Source organism: Crocodylus porosus, unplaced genomic scaffold, assembly GCF_001723895.1.
Source record: "Crocodylus porosus isolate Cpor-Errol unplaced genomic scaffold, CroPor_comp1, whole genome shotgun sequence".
In the NCBI taxonomy this organism is placed as follows: domain Eukaryota; kingdom Metazoa; phylum Chordata; order Crocodylia; family Crocodylidae; genus Crocodylus; species Crocodylus porosus.
Window position 1 is genome coordinate 29,457,004 of NW_017728951.1, and position 21,620 is coordinate 29,478,623.

At 41.4% G+C, this 21,620-nt stretch overlaps 1 protein-coding gene across 7 annotated transcripts in view; it reads right to left on the reverse strand.

Annotated features, from left to right (window-relative positions):
• CPEB3 (cytoplasmic polyadenylation element binding protein 3) overlaps nt 1-21,620 on the reverse strand; it is a 175,493-nt gene that overhangs the window by 125,611 nt on the left and 28,262 nt on the right. The window lies entirely within an intron of this gene.

The window sequence follows — 21,620 nt, forward strand, 5'->3', positions numbered from 1 at the left end:
TATGTGTTTACATGGTGTATATAGAGGTAATTATATATCATAGCTCAAAATAAAAAGTCTCTCTCTAGTATCGTATGTATGGGGAGACAGACACAGCTGTGGGGCTTATAGGGAGTGGCTGTGGGGCTTATGGGAAAGTGTGGGTATGATGAGAAGTCTGTGTGTGTGCACGCATGCGTGTGTGTTGGGGTGCGGCACCCCCCCCCCCGTGTGTGTGAGACAGATGTGTTGTGTGTGTGTGAGACATGGCATGCATACTGATGGATGCCATAGGCCTCTGGAAACATGTACAACTGAGCCAACAAATATTTTCCCTCACTCCTTTCCTCCTCCCCCCAGCGCACGGCCTCTGCCACCGGTGGCAACCAGCAGCAGCAGGTGACAGGCCCTTCAGGTGCTCATGGCCCACACAGGTGGAGCTGCCTGGCAATGTGTGGCTCAAGCCAGTTCTGGAAGATGCAAGTAGTGGTAGGGAGCAGGACCAGGCTGACCTGGCTAAGTCACACAGGACTCCCTGCATCTCACGTACAGTTCCTGGGACCTGGCCAGAGCCACATGCCACAGAGGGGAGCCCTGCATGATGGAGCTGGTGGCCTGGGCCTGCTTGCTGCTACCACATACAGACAAGGGGATCCCTGCATGATGAAACTGGGGCCTACCTAGGCTCTGAGCTGCCACCGTCCTGCTGGGCCTGCTCTCCCACCCAATTACCACTTCCCCCACCCACTGCCACTTCACTACCTGCTGCCCAAAGTGCTGCACAGCAGGGACGCAAGGAGGAGTTGCTGAAAGATGGGGGAGCCCAGCAGTTCCCCAGATGGCTGCACACAAGCAGTTCCTTGGCCCTCCTGTGCACAGGAGTGGGAGTGCAATGCACTGCCCCTTCAGGAGTGGGCAGGGCTTGGCCCCATGCGGAAAGCAGTAGAGGCAGCTGCAGGCTGGGCCAGATGCGATTAATTGGTGGCCACACAGCCCGCATGGGAGTGGGGAGGTGAAGTCTGGAAATTACCTGCCAAACTGATTCCAGCCTTTTTCCCACCTCTGCTCTACCAGCTTTAGCCTAACACAGTTGAAGGTAAGTTACCAAAATTAATCAACTAGCAAGTTCATTTACTTAGTTTTGGACACCAGTCTTCTGCTATACACAGTATTCCAGTCAAGATTTATGGAGGAGAGATTTGAGGCCTGTCTTAATAGCCAGTAATTAAGAAACAAAACAAACAAAAAGCCAACCACCTCTAATTATACCTCTGACTTTGCTAGTATTTTCTGGACTGCCTGCCAAAAGAACTATCTTCAATAGCAATGTTTTAACAAATTTAATGCAACTTTAACCTACTGTCATAGCTTTTACAAATAAAGTCTTAAAATAGCATCTAAAAACCCAGAAAAAAATTCTACTTAATTTGGTCTTGAAATAATTTCTGTGAATACAAGGCTTGAGTGCTGGTGAATAATTAAACTGCTATATAAAATCACTTTAGGGAAAGAATCCCATACAAATGTTTTTAAATGCTCAATTAGGCAATAATACAGGGCGCAATTCCCAATACAGACAGATCAAAGTCTTGGCACTGATAAAAATTGATTTTTTTTTTTTAAATATACACATCAAAAAGGAATTAATTACCGGTTTCCATAAACCCTTTTCAGACAAATACTTCTAACGTCCATAAACGTGCAACCAAAATCTAGGGAAATTCTGAAAAATTAACTGGATAAGCATTCATACTGAAAATGCCAATAAAAAGATGTTTTGATATCTAAATAAAGTGATTTAAGAGAATCTAAATAAAAGAAAAAAAAAACTTAATGAGATGTACTTGATTTCCAAGAATTTTCTAATCAGAGACCTGCATCATTTATTTAATTTATAGGTATTTTCATTGATAAGTAGATATATTTATACATCTTAGATAAATCTTAAAATGAAAAGTCCAATGGAAGCCAGAGCCTACATGTTGGATTTAGTGGTCTTTTCTGGTCTACCTTTATTTTTAAAAGCTATACATATACATACAGCTTCTAAAAATATGTATTATTAGAGAGAGGGAGAGGGTGAAGTGGCTGTGGGGCTTATGGGAAGTGGCTGTCATGAGTGTACCATTTTACTGATCACAGGAAGTGAGAAGGAGGAAGGACTTCAATGCAGAGAGGATCAAGGTAGAAAGGTAAGAAACAGATGGGGATAATCAAATGTACTGAGCAGCCAGAAGTAACTGAAGTGAGTGGAAGTTGTTGCGTGCTCCTCATACAAATTAAATACATATTTATGTTATATTTATGAGTAAAGACATATTTATTCTTCCAACAAGTCTCTTGGGATTACTAATCCGTGCTACAGCTATATGAGGATACATATATAATGGGAGAGCAGGGGAAAAAAAAAAAATGTTTAGCACTTTTACTCTAAAGAAAATAAAGTTGGAAGCTAAGGTCCTCCAACTTGAAAAATTCTAGTTTCCCCTCCCTTGCAAGTTGAAAGTAAAAATTTACACACACACAAGTTCCGATTCCTCCATAAACACACCAACAGAAACTTATAGACACAGAGCAAAAATAATATTGGCTTGATTTTTTTTCCTTGGCCTTTGTAACCATTTCCACCATAATATCAAGAGATTAATAGAGAGGCTAAAAGCTACACTTTATTTCTGTACCCTTGCATCATATTATGCAAATGAAGACTACATACATTGTGTAAACATGCATTCTGTACTACAGTGTGTGCGATTCATAGGTGCTAGGGTCAGAAGGGACCTCAACAGATCATTGAGTCTGACTTCCTGCCTAGGCAGGAAAGTGCTGGGATCAGATGATAAACTTCACATTCTGATTCCACCCCCTCCCAAATCTGAATTAGGCCCATGGGTAAGTGGGCAGTATGAGCAGCACCCAACAGCTTCCACTCACTTCAGTTAGAACTTCTGGCTGCTCATTACATTTGATTATCCCCATCTATTTCTTACCCTTCTACCTTGATCCCCTCAGCATGGAAGTCCAGTACCTTCCTCCTTCTCGCTTGTGACCAGTAAGATGGTACGCTCATGACAGCACAGGAAGGACAGCCCATTGCTCTGCTCTCAGTTCTAGCACTATATTATTCCCGAGATCCTTGGATCTGTGCTGGAACATGCTCAACTGGCCTGAGATGATACTGTACATTTGGGAACCTACCAAAAATCAAGGAGGCAGGAGGCTGATTTCATAGGCTGGTTGGAGAGTTTTGGTGAGCTGTTGCAGGTCAGGTTGGTAACTCCCACACCAACACTGCCAGGTCAGCACTCCCTAGCCCCCACCTGCCTGTAACAGCTCACCAGAACTCCTTAAGTGGCCAGAGAGATGGAATGGAGAAGGGCAAAAGGGAGGGTGGGAAGTGGCATCTGGGAGAGGGACAGGCAGGTGCTGGGCAGTGACAGTGTGGAGCTGGGGCTTGGGGCAAATCCACAATCCACTCCCTGCACACCCCTGTGCCAGGCACCAGTTCCACAGGCAAGGGTGTGCAGGGAGTGGATTGCAGCTCTGTCTTGGGCCATGGCCCTTTGTTGTCACTGCCCTACAATCCTGGGTGTGTGGCTGTGCAGATGGGATGGGGCTGCAGGCAGGTGGGGAGCAGCATCCCACTCCAGGATGTCACTCCCCACTCACCCATGGCCCCATCCCATCCACCCAGCTGTGTGGCCTACCTGCATGGGTGCTAGGCTGATCTCCGTAGGGACCCTGCCCGTCTGCTTCATCCAGTGCCCCAGTGATGGGTGCAGGGTGGACAAGCTAGGGTGCCTGGGCAATGGGGTTAGCTCCAGCAGCAGCAACTGGCAGCAGTAGCTGGAAGAAGCCACCGCTGCAGAGTCTGCCAGGAAGTGGAGTCTGGCTGCCGTACTACCCCAACTCCATTGTGCACCTGTGGGCAGCAGGACTGGCTGCATATGCCAGGACCCAGATTGCCTCCTGCACCTGGGCTGGGTGGGGACAAGACACCAGTCATGGGCCAGACAAAAAATCCCTTGGCAGGCTGGATCCAGCCCACAGGCCATACCTTGCCCACCCCCGGTCTAAAACAACATACAGATAAAGAACCACAGATATGCAATTCAAACATGTTTGAAGTAATGCAGCAGGAACTGAACTTACAAAATGTGCTCTGCCCCAACTGGAACTTAAAGTTAAAATATTTCAGCAGGACGTTATTTATGGTTGGTCTGGTTTTTTTTAAACACTAAGGTCCCTGGCAGATTTTGCACTTGAGATGCAATTAGTCTGTTAATCACATCTTAAATAGTAACCCAGCCACACATTCAGTCAATCAGTGGCACCACAAAAAGGAAAACCGGCCACATAAATATAGCACAAAGTGTTCAGTTATTTTTGTGGCTGGTTTCCATCATGCTTGAATATATGGACAGGTTAGGATTACACCAGGGTTTTCATCTAACCCCACTAAGGACCCCACTGGCTGACAGCATGCAACACTATTCTAAAAACACTAGCTTTGTTTAAAGTTATTGGTTCTCCAGATTGAGGCTAGAGACTAAAAACTTTAATTCTCACCCTGAGGGGCTGAAATTTATACCCAAAAAGAATAAAAAGGTCTACAGAATAAAATGCAGTATTGTTTTCCTTGTTATAGCTTGTTTTCTATACCATCACTTTAGTGACATTGATTCCAGTATCGACAATTATATTAAAATCCAGAGAATAGAAGAAAAAGAAAAAGAGACAGTTGTTATAATTGTTTCAATTACTGTCACAGAAAAATGTTAATGTTTCAGTCTTCACTAAACCCAATGTTCATTATAGTCTATTTGGAAAGTTCAACAAAATACAAGAGTCCATTAGCGGTTTGGTGAGTTCTGCATGATGACATTTACATTTTGACCTAGAAAAAAAAAAAGCACTGACAAATGGGAAAGGTCCATAGGCATTATGTAAAATAACAAAACTTAGTATAAAAGTTATATAGTATTGGTATTATATGGACTCCCTAATAAAAATCTTAAGTTAGGATAAAACTTGCAGTTAAGGCTTTTGTATGCATTTGTCAGAAATTAATTAAAAAAAAGCTTTAAGCTTGGACTATGCTGTAAGTAGCTAGAGTAAACTGACCAATTGTTATTAATTTCTTCTGTATAATATGCAAGCAAACCAATAGAACAGATCCTTTTTGGTCCTGGGGATGTGATTTTGGGGGGTGGGGGGGGGACAGTGTATAATTTTAGCAATTCATCCCAATTTAAGTTTAAGTTTATTAATACGATGGCATAATATAGAACAGACTATGACATGCCCCCATTATTTGTAGCACTATATTAATGCTGTTTTCTCAATATATTTGTTTTACCAGACCTAGAGAACTCACTGATTTTTAAGAAGCATTGAAGTGATCTGTTTATTTCACCTTTTAACTAATAATTTCAAACCATTTATTTCCCCAGGTAAATTCCATATACATTTTTGTTCTGAGAACAATTATTTACATCAGAGGTTTCAAATGCACACTCTACAGAACTGCTCAATCCAGTCCACCTTACTACCAGCAAGCCAGTAGACGTTGTGGGACATAGTTGAGGCCTGGTGCAGAATCCAGGGATGTTGGACCCCAGTGGATATAGCAATTAATGGCAGTACAACAAGTGAGGACAAATACAGCCCTAGTCACTTTGCCCATTGCCACTATCATGGCCCCGACTCCAGATCCTTGGCCATGAGTCCCGTCACCATTCCATGCTGGAACTGCTGCCACCATCAAGTGACTTATCTATGCCTTTTACTAAAGCTAGAGCTGCTGCCATGGCACAAGGCACACGGCAGCAACAGCAAATTTAGTTCCAGCACAGGGCAGGAGCCAGAGATGCACCATGTTCCCTGTACCAGAACTGGAGCTGCTGGCATGAACTTCAAGTCACAGATGAAGCTGCCATCATGACCTGGACTGGATTCAGCTTATAAGAGCCCCATGGCCCTGATCCAGTCCATGATACAAACTGGAGTTTGACACCCTTGGTTTAAAAATCAACATGGGTCTTGTTTCTCCATCTCAGGGTTAAAAAAAAAAAAAAAAAAGAAGATGGTTTGTGACGATGATTTCGTGGATTAGAAATTGAGACCAATATTGCCTTATCTAAATGCTGGAAAGGCAAATACTTTTCATAACTACCACAAAGCCATTAGTACATTTTAAGCATTGTTAAGTTTTTGGTTTTTTACCTTTTAATTCCTTTTGGTATTAGCAATGCTCAAAACCCAGCAATTTTTCTTAATTGCATTGCTGTACTATAGGGAACTATCTATGGACATTACAATCCACCAAGAGCATTTAGAGTTTGTTATAGCCTGTTCAACATGAGGTTTTAAATAAAAATCTCCTAATTCAATCAAACTGCTGAATGAGATTTAGACGATGAACCTGTTGGCTTTATATTTTAAATTAATTACTAATTTGAGTAACAAACCAACAAACCAACCAACCAACCAACCAACCACTTGTAAAAACCATAGGATTAAAAGATGACACCCAAGATGAGCATCAATTCACAAAAACAAGATAGTGGAAAAAAAGATTTCGGCACTAGGATTTAAGACCCATTCATTATTTCCTTGAGCTATTAAAATGTTCTATACAGCTTAACTGGCTAGTTATTCAACTATGTAAAAGTACAACAAAGTATTTAAGATCACATTTCTGTTTCTCCATGTCTTAAATAATGTTTATTTTCCATTGCTAGGAAGGCCGATGGTGCCCTTGAAATTTATCCTCCTAATTAAATCAGTGTAATCTAGGTGCCTGACAGCAACTCCTTGCTTAAGGCACGAGGAAGGTACCAGTATAGCAAAAGGCATAGGGAGAAATAAAATGGAAGGCAAACAAGTTACTTGAAAGCTGGTCACACTGGTCTGTTATCATTGTATATTATTTGTATCCTATTCTAGGCATTTTTTCACAGTATCTAGACTAGAAATAACCCATGTCAAAACAACAGTTCACACGATTAGCTCTGTGTGTCAGTTTACTACAGAAGAATAAGAAGTGGGAGGTAGAGAATGCTGAAGTGGAATCCAATCTAGTCAGCATAAAACACAGTAATGTGCATATTCATTAAATATACTTTAGACATCTTAGCAGAGATTAATCCTAAGGCAATAACCAAAGTAGGACAGTACAATGGTTTTATGAAGTCAGAGAATTCTTTCACCCATGCGTAAAGGGATTACAAAAGTTCTAAAGGGAAAATCCACATATGATCAGGCTGTGGAGAGAAATTTACTATTGGAAGACTCTTACTTTGCTTTCTTGCTCTGAGTTCACACTTACCAGGGGCCCTGCTTTCTTTCCATTCCACCCCACAAGTTGCAATCCCCCTTTACAACTTAAGGTATTTCAGGTACTTGCTGCTATTCCCCTACCTTCTTCAGAAGCTCTATGCATCCATCTGTTCAGAGACCATCAGTCTCCTCCTGCTGTGAGCATCCAGACTGGTAGAGATCCTAGGTACGGTATATGGAATGTACCTTTAAGGAACCAGCAGTGGAACAACCCAGTCTTTCCCCCTGATGCCCTGCGGGTGTGGTTTGTGGTAGTGGGTAGTTATAGTCCCCCCCTGCAAGCTGTCAGCATGCAAGTTGCTGAAACCTGTTCCTAATAAAGATAAAGCTGTTTACCACCACCCCACTGGTCTCTGCTGAATGCCAACTCGAGGACAAAACCCCAAACGCATGGAGGTCTGAGTACCCCATCCCTGGAACCCAATGCCATAGAATATACATTATATTAGAATACAGGGCAAATCTCCCCTGTTAAAGATGTCATACCAGATGCACCAACTCACCCCCTTCTCTATAGTATGCCTCCCTTTTTCCCACTGCTATCTCCTGAACAGAAATACAGTAAGTCACTTGTGCTGTCAGTATGTTATACTCTTTTGAGAGAATGGGCAGGGATGAGAGACGGAAAATACTATAAAACATTAACTAGTTGATAACACCCATTGTCTAGTTTAGACCACTGCAGAGATGCTTAAAGCTATAGCTCTACTAAAACAGATGCCAAGGACTAACATGTTAACTTCTATCCCATTTCCCTTTAAGTTTTCCTTCCCAAATTTATAGGAATTTACATAATTCCTTAAAATTTGAATATACATAAGGTGCTAAGAGCTGGATTAAACCTTGAAGTGTGTGTTTAAAGGACTACCCCTTTAAAGCAGGGGAACCATCAAAACAAGTGAGCTCCTTTACAGAATGAGATAGCTGAAGCCCCTCTCCAAGACAGGAGTATGTACATGATACGGGTAAACCAAAGTAGCCCCCAGGGGTTTCTCAGAAACTGGTGGGAACCTAACAGGTTAGGATGTTTGGTGAATTTGTACATGTCTATGTACTTTTCCTTTTTGCATTGAGGTACATTACAATGAAAAAGGAGCATAAAGGAAAAAAAAGATATATTTAGGAATAAGAAACAGTCAGAGCAAGCACAGGGAACATTACCCTGAAAACCTCTGAAATCATGCATTTAAGGTAGAGTATGACTAATGAGTTTCTTGGCTCATGGCTTCAAGCTCTTTGGTCCCTGCTGTACAAGAAAACAGGGCTGTATACAGTCTTTGTAAACAAACAGTACTGCTTTAAAAAAAATGACTTTATTAATTTCTTCTCCTAAAAGGAAACAACTTGCAGAACCTTGAATTTTGGCTAATCATTCAGGTCAGAACCAGTAATGCCTCCTAATACTGTTTAGACTACATTAAGGGATAAGAGAATATTAGCCTCCATGACCATCTAAGTCTTTTCCAAGGGAAAACGAACCAACAAGCACAGCAAGAAATAGAACTGCAATGGGGACAGTTATCTCCTGGGAAATAGAATGAGGTCACCTACTTATTTCACATTACTCTGGTAACATTAAAATAGGAAGCTCAGGAACACTCAAAGAACAAAATGAGTCCCAGGAGAAAGGAGAAACAAACAACACCTTCAGCCTTCACATCAGATTCTACACTAGTAAAAAAGGATTTTTTTCAAGGCTTAAAGAACAGTGATTGGCTTAACAGCTGCAGTATACCTGCTGTTCTTTACTATGCTGTGCCTGGCTCATTGTGATCAGACCTGAGGAAAAAATATATTGCATTAAAAAGCTTGTCCAACTCTACATATCAGCTACACAGTTGGTCCAATAAAAGATACCACCCTAAGGAATCCTTGTTTCTCACATTATTTCTGGACCATTACAGTTACATCATTAGTAGTAATAAGTACTACTTTTAATAAGTAAACCATTAGTGGAGTTTCTGATATGAGGCTTACAGTGAGATGCTACAAGAACATGAACTGATTGCTTGAACTATCACTGCAGGCTGCACATGCAACTGGCTAACTATGTAAGTACCAGATACTAGAAACCAAAAGTCCAAAAATGGGACATGGGACAAAATAGACTGAGAAGGAAAGAAATGTTGACATAAGATGGCAGGAATATATTGTAAGAATGTAAATTTGAGGAGGGGGAGGTTTTACCTTTTTTTGTTGTAATAAAGATCAATTGTCCTCATCTTAGATCATGCTTAGCAACAAAACATGGAATTATTTACCCTGTGAGAAGTGTTCAATTACCCTAGGCATGGAAAAGCTTCTGCTAAAAGTAGAATTTCCACATTCATAAAATAAAGTTCGCTGAAAGACCATGCATACAATCACATTCAGTGCAAGTTTCCCCATCTATAACTTTTTAAAAATAAACTTGAAGAACAAATGGGAAGGTGGAAAGAAGAGCCAGTGGGTAAAAGCAAGGTGACAGTTATACAGATGTCTCAGGCATGTTATGTCTAAACCATCCATTCAACCAACCAACCATCCATACTGCATGGTAACAGACACTTGCTTCCTGTTAGTTTAGTATAGAGCTACAGTGCTACGGTAGAGTTATATGAGATAACCCACAAAGTTTTTTTTATTATAAAGTTATAAACTGTGAACCAAGGTTATCATTGCATTGAATTAAACAGGAAATAGTTTAAAAATCCTTTATTAAGTATACCAGTAGGTAAAGGACTAAACACTGAGGCTAAAAAAAGACAGTGAACATGCAAACAAAAAAATCCCCTAGTTCTTTAATGTCAAGACAAACAACACTGCCAGATTCCCAAAGGTAGGTGGGTGCCTTTGTAACACAACAGGTCTCTCAAACTGTTTTGCTCTTTCACTGTTGTATGAGTATTCATTGAAATAGGAATCTGGCAGTATTATTAAATTACTGGGAATCAAAAGCCACATTGCCATGTTGGAGAAGTTTCAGAAGGAGATGGAGACATAGGGAGCTTTCACAAAGATCAAAAGGAGGTTTAAGAATTGGTGCCATCAGGAAGATATTAGGATGTTCAGTCCCTGGGAGACATTCACTAAAAGAACACTCAGATGGATAGACTCCAGATTAAGACCTAGACACTAAAAACTCTGAGGTCAAGGATAGCAAGATTAACAAAGAAAACGAAGGAGCTGAGGAAGAAAAATTTTGGGCAAGACTCGAGTAAAATCCACATTTAGTATTCATACACATGAAGAGATGTGTAAAGCAAGGATATAGTAAAAATAAAATGAACACCAGAGCATAGGCAGCAAGGTGGATGTACTAATACTGAGGAAAATAGAAACTAGGTAGGCATTACAGTTATGAGTGGAGGTTGACAGGGGCTTTGCCCCCCTGCAGCCTGACCACCTATAACCATGACTACCATCATGCACTTCTGGCAGTCATTGAAGCTACCTGTTGTCTCTTCCTCAAAATGAAAAGTCACTCTACCAGTGCATACAGTTAATAAAAGAACTATAATCCTGGCGGGATCCTGATCAGATCTGAAAGTGCCAACTAATGTTAGTGTACTATTTCCAAGAGCCTGAGCAACAAAAATGAAAATGGAAACTAGCACAAACAGATATTGGTGTGAGATGTGAAACCAGATATTGTCCATTTAACAGAAATGTGATTGAACAGCAGTTGTGACTGGTATTCAGGGGTGGTGCTTAAGAAATGAGTGAGTGGACAGACAGCATTGTATGTTAATGCTGCAGTAAACCAATGAAACCAACATATTTATTTGAGGAGGTAACAGATTTTTAGACAAGGTAAATGCAGTAGATCCAATCTAGATGTCAACAAAATATTTAATAAGGTGCCACATGGAGTTACCTAGTATATAAAACTAAACTGTAGTACAGTTTAACTAATGACTATTAAAATTAGTGCAAATGCAAGGTAGGTGAGCACTGGTTAAAGGGAGGTAAGGAAGCGTTCCCCAAAGAGCTTTTTTGAGGCCAGTCTTCATCAAAGTTCCTGACAGAAAAAAAGAAGACATGTTAATAATATTTGCAAAGCATGGTCAGAGGATTGCGTAAACTTACATAAAATAATGGATAAATCTTCAGGATTTGAGTAACAGACATTGAATGATATTTAGTAGCACAGTGGGCAGGGTCACTCCCTTAAGGGCTAAATGACAAGAATTTCTGCTATAAACTGGGAGCTGGAAACAACAAGTGACAGATAAGTGTATTGGATTGCACGATTATTAGAAACCAGCAAGCATGATGTAGTTACAGAATTATAGAAAGTTGGGGTTGGAAGGGACCTCAGTGAGGTCATCCAGTCCAAACTCCGGCTCCAAGAAGGACTGTCTCCAAGTAGATCATGCCAGCCAAGGCTTTGTCTAGCCAGGTCTTAAAAATCTCTAAGCATGGAAATTCCACTACCTCTCTGGGTAACCTGTTCAACTGCTTTACTACCCTCTTAGTGAGAAAGTTTCTCCTCAAGTCTTGCTGCAACCTGAGACCATTGGTCCTTGTGCTGTCATCTGCCACCACTGAGAAAAAAGTCTGGTTCCATCCTCTTTGGAACCACTCTTCAGCTACCTGAAGGCTGCTATTAAATCCCATTTCTGCCTTCTTTCCCAGATTAAGTCTCCTCATAAATCATGTACCCCCGCCCCCTAACCATTGTCACTGTCCTCCACTGGACTCTCTCCAACTTATCCACATCCTTTCTGTAGTGGGAGGCCCTCAAAACAGGACACAATACTCCAGATGTTGGTCTCACCAGCGCCAAAGAGGGGAAGAATCACTTCCCTCAGTCTGCTGGCAATGCTCCTACTGATGCAGCCCAGTATGCCATTAGCCTGTTTTGCAAGATAGGCACACTATTGGCTCATATTCAGCTTATTGTCCACTGTAACCCCCAGGTCCTTTTCTGGGGAACTGCTGCTTAGCCAGTCAGTCCCCAGCCTGTACCAGTGCATGGGATTGTTCCATCCTAAGTGCAGGCCTTTGCACTTGTCCTTATGGGACTTCATGAATTTTTTTTTTGTTCAATACTCCAATTTGTTGAGGTCACCGAATCCTAGCCCTACTCTCCAGTGTATATCAACTACTCCCTCCCCCAGCTTGGTGTAATCTTCAGGCTTGCTGAAGGTGCACTCTATGCCATCTTCCAGGTTACTGATATTGAACAAAACCAGACCGATGCCCTGACCACTCCACTAGGTACCAGCTGCCAACTACACATTGAGTCATTGATTACTACCCTCTGAGCCTGAAGATGCAGCCAGTTTTCTACCCACCTTACAGCCCATTCATCCAACCCATACTTCCTTAGCTTGCTTGTGAGACACTGCATCAAAAGCCTTGCTAAAGTCAAAGTATATCATGTCCATTGCTTTTCCTGCATCCACAGAGCCAGTCATCTCATCACAGAAAACAATCAGGTTGGTAAGGCATGACTTGTCCCTGGTGAAACCAAGTGGCCTATTCCTAATCACCTTCTGCAAGTGCTTAGGAATGGTTTCCTTAAAGAACTGCTCCATGATAAATTTTCCAGGGACAAGGTGAGGCTGACTGATCTGTGGCTTTCTTCTGTACCCAAATACTCCTTCATTTTCTTATAGGCAGGCACTATATTTGCCCTTTTCCAATCCAAGACCTGTCCCAACACCATGAGTTTTCAAAGATAATGGCCAGCAGCTCTGCAATCACATCAGCCAACTCCCTCAGCAGCCTCAGGTACATTGTGTCCTGCCCCATAGACTTGTACATATGCAGCTTTTCTAAATAGTCCTTAACTTGTTCTTTCACTACTGTTGGCTGCTCACCTTCTCCCCAAACTGTGCTGCCAGGTGCAGTAGTCTGGAAGTTGACCTTGCCTGTAAAGACAGAGGTGAAAAAGGCATTAAGTACTTCAGCCTTTTCCACATCATTCATCACTAAGCTGCCCCTCACACCCCATTTACTAAGGGACCTGCACTTTCCCTGGTCTCTCTCTTGTTGCTGATATACTTGTAGAAGCCCTTGCAGCTAGTCAGGGACGGACACGAGGGAGTAGCAACTCCAGTTGTGCTCTGGCCTTCCCAGTTTCATTCCTGCACACCCAAACAATAATCTTATATCCCTCCCTAGTTGTTTCTCCAAGTTGCCACTTCTTGTAAGCTCTCTTTTTGTATTTTAGCTCACTGAAGGAGTTCTCTGCTAAGCCAAGCTGGTCTTCTTCCATACTTGCTAGTCTTCTTGCATATGGGGATAGTTTGTTCCTACACCCTCAGTAAGGTTTCTTTAGAAGTACAGCCATCTCTCCTAGATTCCTTTCCCTCTCAAACTGGTTTCCCAGGGGATCCTCCCCATCAGCTTCCCAAGTGAGCTGAAATCTGCTTTTCTGAAGTCCACAGATTTTGCTCTGTTGCTTGCCTTCCTTCTTTTCCTCAGGAACCTGAACTCGGTCATCTCATGGTCACTGCTGCCCAAGTTGCCAACTACTTCTATGTTCCCCACCAGTTCTTCTCCGTTTGTGAGCAGCAGATCAAGAAGAACATGGTCCCTAGCTGGCCTCTCCAACCCTTGTACCAGGAACTTGTCCCCAACACTCTGAAAGCTTCCTGGATTTCCTGTGAACTGTGGTATTACTCTCCTAGCAGATGCCAAAGTGATTGAAGTTCCCCATAAGAACCAGGGCCTGTGATTGGGAAGCTTCTGCCAGCTGCTTGAAGGTTGTGAAAGATGAAACCAATCCTAGAATGTCTCAGATAAGACATCTCCAGGAAGCTGAGAAAAGTATTAATGCCATGATCATAAGGCACTGGGGAAGACATCATCAGGGATGTCTACAATCCTGACCACTCATGTCTAGAAAGACACATTCCAAAGTTGGAAGAGGTGCAAGTCCTCTAAGTACTAGGATAACAGGAGGGAATGGACAATTTATCTTAAGGCAAGACAAAGATTGGCTTGTCTAAACTAGTGTAAAAAAATGGGAGGAGGGGGGTCCAGAAGAGGACATAACCACCATCTGTAAGTACACTAGAGAAGGAAGAACAACTACATAAGATAAAATAGTGTCAGAAGAATACTTTAGGTTGGTACGAACTGGCCATAAGTAAAACTGTTGTAAATGAGGCGGCACGTAACTAAGAAGAGTATGCATTTCTGGAACAGTCATCCAAATAGAAGAATGTGGAAAGACACTGGCTTAAGCAATAAGTTTGCTTAATTCTGAATGAAATAATAGCATGCGGCTGCCTGTTGTAGCAAGCAATTGTACTTAATTCTGGTGATCTCGTAGTCTTCATAGCCTCTGATGAAGTAAGCTGTTGTTTACAAAAGCTTATGCATTAGGCCTGTGTGAAGCAGCTAGTATTTCGCCAATTTGGGGGACAGTGATTCGATTCAGTGATTCGAATCACTGTCTCAAATCAATTCAGCCAAATCTGATTTGGAGATTAATGTGTCGCAGAATCAGTTGAATCTCCGAATCAGACAGGCCCCATCCTCTGCCTGCTCTCCCAGCCCTGCCTTGCCCCAGCATCCTGGCTCTTTAACAAAAAAAGCCCTGCACTCACTGGTTCCTGCCAAATGGGGGCAGGGGGGTGATCCCCACTGCACCATGCCACATGGGGGGGGTGGGGAGAAGGGCAGGATGCTCTGCCAGGAACCCCAACAGCCACTGCAGCAACCAGTAAGTGCAAGGCTTTAAAAAAACAAGAGCCAGGACACTGGGGTCAGGCAAGGTGCTATGGGGGGTTGGGGATGGAACCTGGCGGAGGTCCCCCACAGAGCCTTCCCCCCCCTTACAGCCCCCGCTTTACTTACCCGCATGGGGCATGGGTCCAGCTCCCTGCGGTGGCAAGCAGGGACTGCCCAAATAGCCGAATACCTGAATGTTTCTCCGAATCAATTCGGAGGCTTCAAATAAAATCAACTCAAACCTTTTTATTGGTTTCCCAATTCGATTTTGATTAGGAGATTCAGCCACCGAATCAAATCAGCACCAGAAGCTTTGCACAGCCCTATTATGCATCTGATACAGTTAGTCTATATGTTGCAACTCTACATACCTCCAACTTAGAAAGAACCTATGTTAATACTCACCATTTTTAACAATTCTTGATCAATTTATGGTTTTTTCCTCATGCTGTTCACTGACAAGGGAGAACCTTGTACTTGAAATCTTGAATGTAAATCGGCTACAGAAATATCCCATTGGGAAATAAAGTCACACATAAGCCCTAATGAACTTGCTTGGAATCTAGCAGGATTTTTCTGCTTATATTATACTGGCACCTATAAAAATATATTCACTCCAATATAACAGATTGGAAGTCTGACTGCAATTAAGAAATACTTCAAACATTTACTTTAAACAGTTAAGTTCCTTCTACTTACTTGGACCTTGTCTAGTCTCAAACTTGAGTTGAGTTTTAAAATTGATGTAGTTAAACCTATGCAAATGTGTTTAAGTGAAACAACATGGCAAACAGTGATACAAAAGTTAACTCACAACTGGTGGTCAACTCCAAGGCCTGAACCACCCTAACTGGGCACTGTTAGTTTGCTAGCAAGCTTTTCAATGATCTTAACTGGCCTCTCACGTCCAGTTAGTCAGGAGGGCCGGGAGGGAGAGGAGATCAGTCATCTAGTTTTCGCTTGCTACACAACAAACCCCCCAAAATAATTGGTATAGTAGAACTCTTCATACTAGCTTTCAGGAAGCAAGAGCTAGACTTTTCTCATCTTGCACAGGGCCAAAGAAAAACAGTGCAATGTTCTGTGAACATTATGCTGCATTGGCAATCATTAACAGCAACAGCAGTTCCAGCAACTAAAGGACACAGAATGTAGTACTGCCCCAATCAGACCTATCATCACAGCTCTTGGTTGCTGGAATTCCAGAAAAAAAAGTGGAAGCCACTTCTAAAGCCAGACTTGTGGAATCCAACCTAGAAGTTGGTGGCAACAAGAAACTAAATAATTATAGGCAACGAATTTTGGATATGAATCCATAAATCACACCACACTTTCACTTCCATTTTTCACCATACAAATCCTGTTTTCCTCTCCTCTTCCTACTGCACAGTGCCACTTCAAGACTAAAGAATTCTTAAGATGGGCACCTTCTGGTGCCAGAAGAGACTGTACTGAATTTTGTGCAAATATGGGAAATAAGTCACTGGCCAAGGAAGAAACCCATGAATGTCCAAGAAACGATCTCATCTCCTGAATTAGTTATGTTAAACATTTTATTAAATCAATCACTTTTAATAAGGGTACAGTTATAAATAGTTTTAAAACAATTAAAGACTGCATAGGTGTTATAAATGTGGCACACAGGTAACATGCATTATACACGTAGATAGCTACTCAGCACATCAGTGTTATACGCCATCTATTGACTTGGGCTCTATCAATTGATTAACAAATTGAACATTAACAATTTACAGGTGTTCTCCACTGGATAGGTCTCACTTTAAACAGCAGAAGCACTAATCTTTCAAATGGGTTAATTCATGAAAGCATCTGGGAAAGAGTAAAGAGTAAACTAGTACACTAGAGGACCTCAATGACAAGAGCTGCACATTAAAAAAAAATATAGGAAACATTAATTTATGAAACCAAAAGATATTCATTGGTATAATGTATACACGATCAGCTTCTAAACTTAAGCACACTCTAGGGGTGTGTGACATGGGCCACACTCAATTTTGGATTCAGCCCAAATGGGGGACAGCAATTCAATTCATTGATTCAGATCATTGTCCCTAATTTCATTTGGCTGAATCTAAAATCTGAAGATTCAATGCCGATTTGGAGAATCAGCGATTTGGCCATAGACAGAGCTTTAAATGGTTTTTCTACATACCTTGAGGTACCAGGTGTGGCTCGTGAATGCTGCAATGGCAGGATGGATGGAGTGTCCCACAGGAGTGTGAGCATGGAGCTCCCCTGGCTTGGCTATCAGCCACAGGGGGACCCCAGGTGCCCTCCCACACCCAGGAGGCACCAGTCACCGAGCTGGGGTGGGGGTCCCCTGCATGCTCCCCGGCAGACCCGGAAGTGGTTCTGGTCCACTTCCAGGTCCACTGCCAAGTATACTGGGGACCCCCGCACGCTCCTGTGGGACGCTCCATCTGCCCCACCATCTCAGTGATCACGAGCTGCCTGGTACTTTGAGGTATGCAGAAAAAACATTAACAGCTGTCTGTCCAAATCATTCTGAACCAATTAAGAGAGATTAAAGGGTCTCCTGATTAGATTCCGATTTGGAGATACAGCTGTCAAAAAAATCAAGCCAAATCGAATCAGCAACTGAAGCTTCACACAGCCCTAGTGTACACTGCTGGTGGTCAATGGAGCACTTGATAATAAGCTGGTTTGTCCTGGCTACTGAAATTCCACCTCATTTTCAACTGCTTAACTGCATACAGTGATAGCTAAATATACACTCACAATGTATATGATGATTACTGTAGTTACCATAAAGCCCTGCTCAGTCCAACTCAAACTTACCTCCCACATCTAGGTGGGTGCCCTTATAACACAATGGGTCTAAAACTCTGTTGCTGTTCCACTGTTGCATATATAATCATTGGAGCAGGATCTCTAACTTGGCCTCCCACATGCCAGCTAAATGCCTTAACCCCCAAGTTATTAGCTATACTAGGATGAGTAGGCAGTTTGACTAGCAATTTGATCCTGAACTCAAGTGCTCTTAACTGAAGTCTAATCAAAACTGGTATATTAAAATGTTCAATTGACATCCTAAAAAAAAGTTGGCTGGAAAATTCTTGACCAGCTCCAAGTTTGAGATCCACTATGCTTTCTTTTTCTTAAATGATTACTCTCAAACCTGGTGCCAGTCACATGACAGCAAGTATTGTCCACACCTAGGCTCAAGGAGAAGGAACAAAATTCAAAACTGGGTGGCATCTCTACTCAGCAGAGATAACATACATGCATTGATCAACTGTCACAGCACTGGCTTAGCCAAGTTTATCATTCAGTTTAAGAAAATGAAGCCTTAAACTTTTTAAAATAAAGATAGGTGAAGATTAAAATCACATGGGAGACTGGTGCCACCTTAGTCAGGGGGACACATGCCCCCCTCCTCCCCACCCATGGCCAATCTCAAACCCCCTACTGATTAATCAAATAAATTTACAAAGCTGAATTAATGTTTTAAAAAAAAAAAGTGTACAGGCTAATTAACTAAAGAACAGGAATGAAAAGCCATCTTGTAACATACACGACTCAAGTCTACTGTTCTATTCTTCAGTTCAGCCAAAGTCCTTCAAGATCCTTGGGTGGAAAAACAGACAGACATTCAGAATATTACTGCTCAATAGCTTTCTTTTACAGCATGTCAGTGGTAATGTTCAGGCCAATTAGCACTTGAACCAGTATAAATATTTCCAGAAGACATTGTGTAGGAAGCTTTTTTCTGTTCGAGTTGAATCATCATTGTAAAATAAATAAATAAAAATCAGATTACTTGAAACCCTAAATTATCCAGTTATTGTACTAGATTAATTAGAGCTGTAATCTCCTGTGAAAAGTATTCAGATCAAAGGAATTCTAAAGACTAGATTTACTTATTTAAGTATGCAATATGCAAGTTAAAATGTGTTTTACTTCCTTTAAAATAGAAGTCAAGATAAATTATTTCTGCTGCTTTTTCATGCATTATCAAGCTTAAATATTTTCTTATCTCGATGGTCATCAATCTTCACTGCAGCTTGAAATTCAAACAGTACTTATTTATTCAAGTCAGATAATATGGGTTTAACCTCCAAAGCCCCTTCAGGACTTGTTTATCTACAGAAACGTTCACAAAGAAATCCCCACGTGCAAAGGAACATTAAATGCATGAGAAGTAGCACACATTGAGAAGTGGTCACCACTTTTTTCCAATGACCATTTTATATCTATTGACACCATACGATTAGGAACACAGACATGCTCAAATTAAAATATTTTTGCTTGATATAAAGGAATTTCCAGCTTCAGAGGAATGCAATCAATATGAATTTGAGAGTACAATAGCTTAACTCAGAGTATTGAGGGGGAGAGGGGAGAAAAGGCAAGATCGTTTTCTGTACTCCTTTCCAACTTTTCAGAAGCACCTCTTCGATAGGCATTGTTAGATGTTTTCAGATCCATCCGTCTTTCTTTCCTTTCTGTTTAAATAATTGGCTTATCCCACTCAAATTGCAGCTATTCTTGCTGGTACAGGACTTGCAGATGGGAAAGAAAACAAAGTAAGTTTTTGGGGACAGGAACCACACCTTTGACATATGGGAGTATGCATCCTACCAGGGTGGGATCCATACACATCTATGTCTACAACAAGAAATGCCAACAAGAAAAAAAATTGAGACTGAAGGACGTTTGTCATGCTGTTTTGTAAGAAATATATACTGAACATCACAAACCAGGTTCTCACCTGAAACGATACTAACTTTCAGTTACAGAATTAGGTGTTACTGTCCTCAAGATAATGTTTTCAGATTAAAAGTCATATTTTTTAAAGTTAATAGTGTTACATTAAAATTTTCTAAAGTAGTGGTTCTTACCTGGAATCTGTAACCCTCTGGGAGGGCCACAAGCAGGTTTCAGGAGGTCCACCCATCCCAGCCCAATGCACGGAGGAGCCACCTCTGCCACCCAGGACTGAGGCAAGTTCCGAGAAAGGGGTGGAGGTAGGCAAAAGGGGCTCCACACTGCTGCTGTTAAACCAAGGAGGGCCCCGGGGCTCTCTGCTGCCAAATCCCACCAACTGCACCTGAGGCTGTGCCGGTGACCCTGGGAAGCTGGGCTGTCCTTGGGAAGAAAAAGGTTGAGAACCACTGGCCTAAGGTATTAGTCTTCATAAATTCTACGATGGTTAGAAATTGATATTAGTCATTATATTGTAAATTCATGTTACTTTAAATAACTTTAGCCCCTTACTGAGTAAAGGATTATAGATCAGCCATAAAAATATAAATGTTGAAACAATAGCTATGGTTCAAAGTTGAATGAATTTTGTATTGATGTAGGAGAAGGAAAGTTGTGTTAAAAGTCTTGAATGGGCCAAGATTTTAAAATTTTGCTTCTTGTACAGTTGACTATTTGAAATTGTTTTACTTAAATGATCTGTATCGCCCACAAGGTTGTACTGGACAATCAGACTAACTATAAGTTATATTTTAAAGACCTGTGTTTCAAGCGAAATGCATACCTAGAGACAAATGTCTCAAGAACTAGGATATCAAAAATATTACCACCATAATAAGCCAAAATGCAACACAACCTCAAATCACTAGCAAATGCAACTACCAAAGTTAATTTGCCCACTCCACATCTTTATTTTCTACCTACTACAACATATGGAACAACAGAGTCTAGATAAGGTAAAGTCAGACACTATGGAGAAAACACTGATTTCCTTTCATTTAATTTTATATGATAATCAACAGCTGCCATGCTACTTTCCTCAAGTTCCTCAGTGGGAAACAGGGCATCATTAATGTCATATGAAGTGAAATAAATCAAATCAGCAGTTGCTGAAGTTTTAGATGAACATGTATGGAAGTCTGAGTAATTACATTCAGATCTCCTTCTGTTCCTAGGAGGAGTTTTCAACAGTGAACTAAATAGAAACCTATTCCGTTTGGAAGTGATACAGAATCTTAAAGTTATGGAAAAAATATCTAGATATTACACAGTGATGAGTGCATTAGACATGCATATTATGAAGGGAATTCATTCAAAGTGCCAGCATAACTCTAATGAGCTGCCCTGCTAACCACAGCCCCAGCGAGCTACTATTTGTTTAGCTAAATCAGTCTCTCTTTTGACCAGTAACAAATGCTTAGATTGGGAGTGGCCAACCTGTCACACAAATGCTACATGTGGCAAGGGGAGCTTGCATGTATGACATGCAACAGACTGGGGAGGTGGCAAGCAGCACAGCAGCCGATCAGGCAGAGAGTAAGATACCAAGTAGCAGATCAGGCGGAGAAAGGGGATCTAAGTGTCACTGGGGATGCTGTGGGGCTAGTTTGTAGCACACCTACCATAAGGTTGGACCTCTCTTGGGTGGGAAGAAGCATTTTTTTAAAAACATTATTACACTGAGGAACATTTTAAATAAGTCAAATGGAATTTCAGTACCCACAGCTAGAAACAGTATCTTGCTGAACTGTGACAGTTTCTCACAAATTAAAAAAAAAAACAAAACTCAAAATAGGATTCTGTCAAAAGTCAAATCATATTTAACTTTTAGAACATTTTAACCATTTTAAACCTCATATTGAAGGATTATTTTCAGCTAGAATTGT